The following is an 8120-nucleotide window of genomic DNA, read 5'->3' on the forward strand; positions in this document are numbered from 1 at the left end:
AGACACACACAGAGTTGTCTTTCCTGGACTAGATAAACATAGCTCTCCTCGCGTCTCCCTCCCTCTCTGTGTTGCTTTTTCTGTATGTTCTCGAAGTTCTCCTTAAGACATGGGGACCAGTCTTCCCCCCCACCCCAGCCCCCCGGCCTTCTACAACATCTGCTTTAAAATGTGCCCAATAGCCCAGTGCAGACCCAGTAGGCAAACCTCTGCCTTATAAAACACAGTGCCTCGCACCTTGTGTCATCACTCGCCTCTGTGCAAAGTAGAGGTAAAATGGTGCCATTGTGCAGTGGGAGCAGTTTGCACCAAGGTGCACAGATGCTAATAACTCCATAAGGTGCCAGGCAGGCGAGAGTCAGACCAGTCGTGTTATTAATGCTCCGGATGGACCCTGGCACATCTAGTCAGTGACACACCACTTGCCAAATACCCTCTGTCTGTCTTCTACCAGACCCCTTTGTGCAAGTCTGAGTGATAGGGTACTTTCAGTTCTTCCTCTTGCAATTCCTCAGTCCTCTGCCTGGGAGTGACCCTTCTCCAGGGCTTCCCAGCGGAGCCAGCCTGGGGTGACCAGATGTCTCAATTTTATAGGGACAGTCCCGATTTTGGGGTCTTTTTCTTATATAGGCTCCTATTACCTCCCACCCCCTGTCCCAATTTTTCACACTTGCTGTCCGGTCAGCCTAAGCCAGCCACCCTTCTGCAGCCTCCCCTGCTAACTGCAATCTCTCACCCTTTCTAGACACCCTGTGACCCCTTCCTTCCCAGCTGGGTCTAATATCTGTATTGGGCCATTTGATCCTTAGCCAATCAGGCTCAGCTGGGAAGATGGCTGATTTGTCACCGGCGAGGCTGGGTTTGACCCCTCTCCAAGAGCCAGCCTGCCTGTGACAATCACTAATCAGTCTCTGATGATCTTACAGGGCTAAAGCTGTATGTCCCTGCACTTTGGAAAACATCTGGGACCTTACAGCATGATGATCTGGCAGGAGCAGGGACTGTGTGCTGGGGTAGATGTAGGCAGGTGGTGTTTTATAACCCCAGACCATTGGCATGGCACAGAAGAAGGAAAAGGAGCACAGCTTGCTGAGAGCATCAGCCCTAGTTGCTGAGAAGTCTTGCTCAGCGTGTTACGATAAGAGCCTTCCCAGATAGGTTCCCAACATCTTTCAACTGCAACTAAGGGTGACCTTTTCACTCATGTGAGCGTATTGGCTGGACTGGGGTATTGCTAGCAGTCTCCAGTGGGTCCATCCACTACTCCAATCAGCTGCTCCTAGTGGCAAGAGGCTGGCAGCGCAGGCTTTGAATAGATCAGGCCACCGCGCCGGGAACTTTGGTTGGAACTGACCTGGCACAACAAAACCTGGGACAGTACCGGCCAAAATGGGAGTGCTGGCAATCATGCTCCTTAGGGACGGAGGGTTACGATGCTGGTGAGGAGTCCTGCCAATGCAGGTTTCAGGCTGGATGACTCACACGGTCCCTTGATGTAGGATACTTTAGAACACACATTAGTTACGTTTCATCTACTTGGCTTTATTTCTCACTTTTGAAGGCAAACTTTCTGCTGAGTTTTCCAGGGTCTTTTATGTATTGAATTTTGATTCAGTCAAATGACTGGCTTCCCAGATCCTAGCACCAAAAGGCAGGACCCATCCCCACCTCATCCCCCCACGGGAAAAGGGTTTCGTGACACTGATGGCCCATGGCAGGGGGTCAGAAACCAGCCTCTGAGGGAGCCATCCAGATACTCGTATTAGCCCTGGCTGAACAAACTAATCTTGAATCAGTCCTGCAAAACAGGAGTGGTTCCTGGAAGGACTGCTCATCCCAGGTGCCACAAAGACAAACCGAGGATTCATGCCTCTGGTGGATAAAATATATCAGCCGCCAGGAAAGAAAAATTCAACTTACAAGAGATGGTTTTCGTCACATAACTCACTACAAAACTGCTCATGGGGATGCTGGGAATTATCGGCGAAACGCTGCTGCTCAGATATGCATCCCCGGTTGTCACTGGCTACTGGAGGACGTGCACACGCGTGTCTGAGGGAAGGATTTAGCTCTGTTTGTCTCAAATAAGATCTCAGCCCTTGTCAGGGGATTTTCCAGAGAGAACAGATACAGACCAATACTCTGAAGCACACCTTGCCTTCCATACATTTTTACATGTCACAAGATCTACTGTAACTCTCCAGCTCCTCGTGGCTGGAACAAACACTTATTTTCAAATTCAGCCTCTATTTCTAAGAGCCCTTTGGTTCCATTTACGTTCCATTATGCTCCAGGGTTTCTTTCTTGATGTCCATTCCTTGTCTTTTACACAGAGCTTGATTCACTGAAATTTACCAACAGTTAAAAATATTTGAGGTGGCTCTGTAAAAATTCACACAAGTTTAAGACCGTTTAGCACCTGAATTATGTTTTAAAATGTTGCCCAATTTGTAAGCATCATAAAAAAATCTGAAATAAGTTATCTTGGAAATAACTGCAGGGAAATTACAATGCTGGCTTCCAGCTGAGAGGCGGTGCCCTGCGCACTCGCTCAGCAGCTCTGTCTGTGACTAATGCAATGGGCCAAGTACAGGGCTGCAGGGCCTTCCAGGGGCTATATTTTAGTCATTGAGTTGGCCATAACTGGGGGCTGTTTCAAGAGTGATATTTACTTAGCTCGCCTCTTGTCACAAGAGTGTGTGGTTGTTCCAAAAGCCCGTGTATGTGACACTTGTAATCACCAGCTTTAATACAGACACATCACACTGAAACCAGAAACAGTGATGGGAACCATGTTTAACCCTTCTGCCCGTCAGAGTTGGCAGCAACGAGGGCCAGGTTCAGTATCTAGGGGTTCTGTTCCAATAACGGAATGCAAAACCAGCTCGAGCCCCCACCCAGTGACCTGGGACAAATATATACCACCTCCCCGGGCACCTCTAAGAGGCAATACTTCCCCTCTCGCAAGCACAGAGTCTGAGGCCTGGTCTACACTACGAGTTTATGTCGGATTTAGCAGCATTAAATCCGAATTAACCCTGCACTCGTCCACACAATGAAGCCATTTTTTTTTTGACATAAAGGGCTCTTAAAACTGATTTCTGTAGTCCTCCCCAACAAGGGGATTAGCACTGAAATCGACATCACCATTTCGAATTAGGGTTAGTGTGGATGCAATTTGAAGGTATTGGCCTCCAAGAGCTATCCCACAGTGCACCATTGTGACCACTCTGGACAGCACTCTGAACTCAGATGCACTGGCCAGGTGTACAGGAAAAGCCCTGGGAACTTTTGAATCTCAATTCCTGTTTGGCCAAGCGAGCTCGTCAGCACAGGTGACCATGCAGTCCCAGAATCGAAAAAGAGTTCCAGCATGGACCGAACGGGAGGTACTGGATCTGATTGCTGTATGGGGAGAGGAATCCGTGCTATCAGAACTATGTTCCAAAAGATGAAATGCCAAAACATTTCGAAAAATCTCAGAGGCCATGAGGGACAGAGGCTACATCAGGGACGCAACACAGTGCCACGTGAAACTTAAGGAGCTCAGACAAGCGTACCAGAAAACCAAAGAATCAAACGGATGCTCCGGGACAGATCCCCAGACATGCCGCTTCTACGCTGAGCTGCATGCAATTCTAGGGGGGGGGCCGCCACCACTATCCCACCCCGTCCGTGGACTCCGAGGATGGAATACTCTCCGCCATAGCTGAGGATTTTGCAGATGGGGAAGATGAGGAGGACGACGAGCTTGGAGAGAGCACACAGCACACCGTTTTCCCCGACAGCCAGGATCTTTTTATCACCCTGACTGAAATACCCTCCCAACCCAATGAAGCCTTTTAAAATATAATACATGTTATAAAAGCAAGCGTTTTTTAATGATTAAGTAGCCCTGAGGACTTGGGATGCATTCGTGGCCAGTACTGCTAGTGGAAAAGTCTGTTAACGTGTCTGGGGATAGAGCGGAAATCTTCCAGGAACATCTCCATGAAGCTCTCCTGGAGGTACTCTAAAAGCCTTTGCAGAAGGTTTCTGGGGAAAGCAGCCTTGTTCCGTCCTCCATGGTAGGACACTTTACCACGCCATGCTAGTAGCAAGTAATCTGGTATCATTGCATGACAAAGCCTGGCAGCGTATGGTCCCGGTGTTTGCTGGCATTCAAGCAACATCCGTTCTTTATCTCTCTGCGTTATCCTCAGAAGAGTGATATCATTCATGGCAACCTGGTTGAAATAGGGGAATTTAATTAAGGGGACATTCAGAGGTGCCCATTCCTACTGGGTTGTTTGCCTGTGGCTGAAAAGAAATCCTCCCTGCAGTTAGCCATGCGGTGGGAGGGGGGGCCATTGGTGCTGAACTGTTCGCGTTTGGCTAGCAGGAATCTTCCCTGATACCAGCCATGCAGTGCGGGGAGGGGAAAAGCGATCATCCCAGAGAATTGGATGGGGGGAGAGGGTTAGTTTGGTTTCTGCTGCTGCACGTTAACAGGAAAACTGCAGCAGTAAATGGCCAGCTCAACGGGCTTTGCTTGGTATGGGAAAGGAGGGGGCTGCTGTTATGAAGGTTGCAGAAGCCGAAAGACTGTGGCTTACCATGGCCGCCTGCAAGCCGAATTCTGTTGCCCGGCCCTGCGTGTGTGATCTCTAACACCAAAGCGTCAGGCACTCAATATAAGATGCAAAATGCGACCTTGTACCAAAATCTCATGTGCTATGTAATGTGAATAGTGTTGTTCACCATGAAAGAGTATAGCCATTGTTCTGTAAAATGTATCTTTTTAAATACTTCACTCCCTTTTTTTCCTCCAGCAGCTGCAAATGTTTCAAGCCTCCCTTCTCCATCCTAGAGGCTATCTCAGATAAGGCGGCGAAAAAAATGCATGCACGATGACATGTTCTCTGAGCTCATGCAGTCATCCAGCACTGACAGAGCTGTGTGGAGGGACACAATAGCAGAGTACAGGACGGTGGCCGATGAACGTGAGGAGAGGTGGCAGCAGGAAGATCAGAGGAGGCAGGAGGCAATGCTGGGGATACTGCGGGATCAAACGGACATGCTCCGGCGTCTGGTGGAGGTTCATGAACTGCAGCAGAATCACAGACTGCCACTGCAGCCCCTGCCTAACCGCCCTCCCTCCTTCCCAAGTTCCATAGCCTCCCCACCCAGACGCCCAAGAACGTGGGGTGGGAGGCTCCGGGCACCCAACCACTCCACCCCAGTGGACAGCCCAAGCAACAGAAGGCTGGCATTCAACAAGTTTTAAAGTGGCCTTTTCCTTCCCTTCTACCCTCCTCCCACACCCCACCCGGGCTACCTTGTGAGTTATATCCCTATTTTTATAATCAATTAATAAAGAATACATGTTTTTTAAATGATAGTGACTTTATTTCCTTTGCAAGCAAGCTGTGATCAAAGGCGGGAGGGTGGGTGGCTTACAGGGAATTAGAGTCAATAAAGGTGGCAGGTTTTCATCAAGGAGAAACAAACAGACGTGTCACACAGTACTCTGGCCAGTCACGAAACTGGTTTTCAAAGCTTCTCTGATGCACACCACTTCCTGCTGTGCTCTTCTAACTGCACTGGTGTCTGGCTGTGCGTATTCAGCGGCCAGGCGATTTGCATCAACCTCCCATCCCGCCATAAACGTCTCCCCCTTACTCTCACAAAGATTGTGGAGCACACAACAAGCAGCAATAACAATGGGAATATTGGTTTCGCTGAGGTCTGAGCGAGTCAGTAAACTGCGCCAGCAACCCTTTAAACGTCCAAATGCACACTCTACCACCATTCTGCACTTGCTCAGCCTATAGTTGAACAGCTCCTGACTACTGTCCAGGGTGCCTGTGTACGGCTTCATGAGCCAGGGCATTAAGGGGTAGGCTGGGTTCCCAAGGATAACTATTGGCATTTCAACATCCCCAACAGTTATTTTCTGGTCTGGGAAGTAAATCTCTTCCTGCAGCCGTTTAAACAGACCAGAGTTCCTGCAGACGCGAGCGTCACGAACCTTTCCCGGCCATCCCACGTTGATGTTGGTGAAACGTCCCTTGTGATCCACCAGTGCTTGCAGCACCATTGAAAAGTACCCCTTGTGGTTTATGTATTGGTTGCCCTGGTGGTCCAGTCCCAAGATAGGGATATGCGTTCCGTCTATAGCCCCACCACAGTTAGGGAATCCCATTGCAACAAAGTTATCTAGTACGACCTGCACATTTCCCAGAGTCACTACCTTTGATAGCAGCAGCTCAGTGATTGTGTTGGCTACTTGCATCACAGCAATCCCCACAGTAGATTTGCCCACCCCAAATTGATTCCCGACTGACAGGTAGCTGTCTGGTGTTGCAAGCTTCCACAGGGCTATTGCCACTCACTTGTGAACTGTAAGAGCTGCTCTCATCTTGGTATTCTTGCGCTTCAGGGCAGGGGAAAGCAAGTCGCAAAGTTCCACAAAAGTGCCCTTACGCATGCGAAAGTTTCAGAGCCACTGGGAATCATCCCAGACCTGCAACACTATGTGGTCCCACCACTCTGTGCTTGTTTCCCGGGCCCAGAATCGGCGTTACACTGCATGAACCTGCCCCATTAGCACCATGATCTCCAAATTGTGGGGGAACACGGTTTCAGAGAAAAGTGTGTTCAGGGCCTCATCACCGTGCTGCCATCACCTCCTCACCTGGTTTTTTGGGTCCTGGATCTGCGTAAACTGCACCATAATGTGCGAGGTGTTTACAATGGTCATAACTGCTGGGGTGAGCTGAATGTGCTCCATGCTATGGCGTCTGCTCCTGCTCGGGCAATCCAGGGAAAAGGGTGCGAAACGATTGTTTGCCATTGCTCTGGTGGAGGGAGGGGCGACTGACGACATGGCTTACAGGGTTGACTTACAGGAAATTAAAATCAACAAAGCGGGTGGCTTTGCGAGAAACAGAATGGCCCCCTCAAGGATAGAACTCAAAACCTCAAGGGTAGAACTCAAAACTGGGTTTAGCAGGCCGTTGATTTCACAGAGGGAGGGAGGGCGGAGAAATGAATACAAAACAAATCTGGTCTATTTATTGTTTTGATCCACTTCATCTATCTTTATACATCTTGCTGGCAGCAGACTGTGCGGTACGACCACTAGTCATCATCATCTCCTGGGTTCCCGGCAGAAGACGGTGCACTACGACTGCTGGCCATCGTCTTCTGCTGGCTGTAGATTAAAAGACAGTGCACTGCTGGTAGGACTGAATTGCCATGAGACAAAACTTAAAAGGGAAATGACCTGGCTGAGTCACTCCCATGTTTGCCCAGGCACCCCTGACCTCATCGAGGTCGGTTAAAAGAGCACCCTGGACTACGTCGACGATGGCTACCAGTCATACTGCACTGTCTGCTGCCAAAAGGCAATAAACTGTTGCTGTGTAGCAATGCAGTACCGCATCTGCCTGCGCCCAGGAGACGTACGGTGACAGTGAGCTGAGTGGGCTCCATGCTTGCCATGGTATGGCATCTGCACAGGTAACTCAAGAAAAAAAGTGCAAAACAATTGTCTGCCCTTGCTTTCACAGAGGGAGGGAAGGGGGGGCCTGACGATATGTACCCAGAACCACCCGCGACAATGTTTTAGCCCCATCAGGCACTGGGATTTCTACCCAGAATTCAAATGGGCAAAGGAGACTGCAGGAACTGTGGGATAGCTACCCACAGTGCAATGCTCCGGAAGTCGACGGTTGCCTTGGTACTGTGGACACACTCCGCCGACTACATGCACTTACAGCATTAGTGTGGGGACACACACAATCGACTGTATAAAAACGCTTTCTACAAAACCGACTTCTATAAATTCAACCTAATTTCGTAGTGTAGACAAGGCCTTAGTGTAGCCTTTTAATAACAAAGAGAAACAATATGACATTATGTTGGGGAAACACCACCAACAGGATTCCTAACACAAACCTTGAGCAAAAACCCACCCCAAGCAAATTGGGCCGTGTCCTTTCCCTTTGGTTCTTGAGTCCAGCAACCCAAAAGTCACCCGAAGTCCCAAAAGTCCAACAACCCCAAAGTCCAAAGTCCAGCAACCGAAAAGTCTCTGACTCTGTCCTTGGTGAGTCCAGAGTTCAAAAGTTCATCTG

This window comes from Eretmochelys imbricata, chromosome 9 (assembly GCF_965152235.1).
Source record: "Eretmochelys imbricata isolate rEreImb1 chromosome 9, rEreImb1.hap1, whole genome shotgun sequence".
NCBI lineage: Eukaryota > Metazoa > Chordata > Testudines > Cheloniidae > Eretmochelys > Eretmochelys imbricata.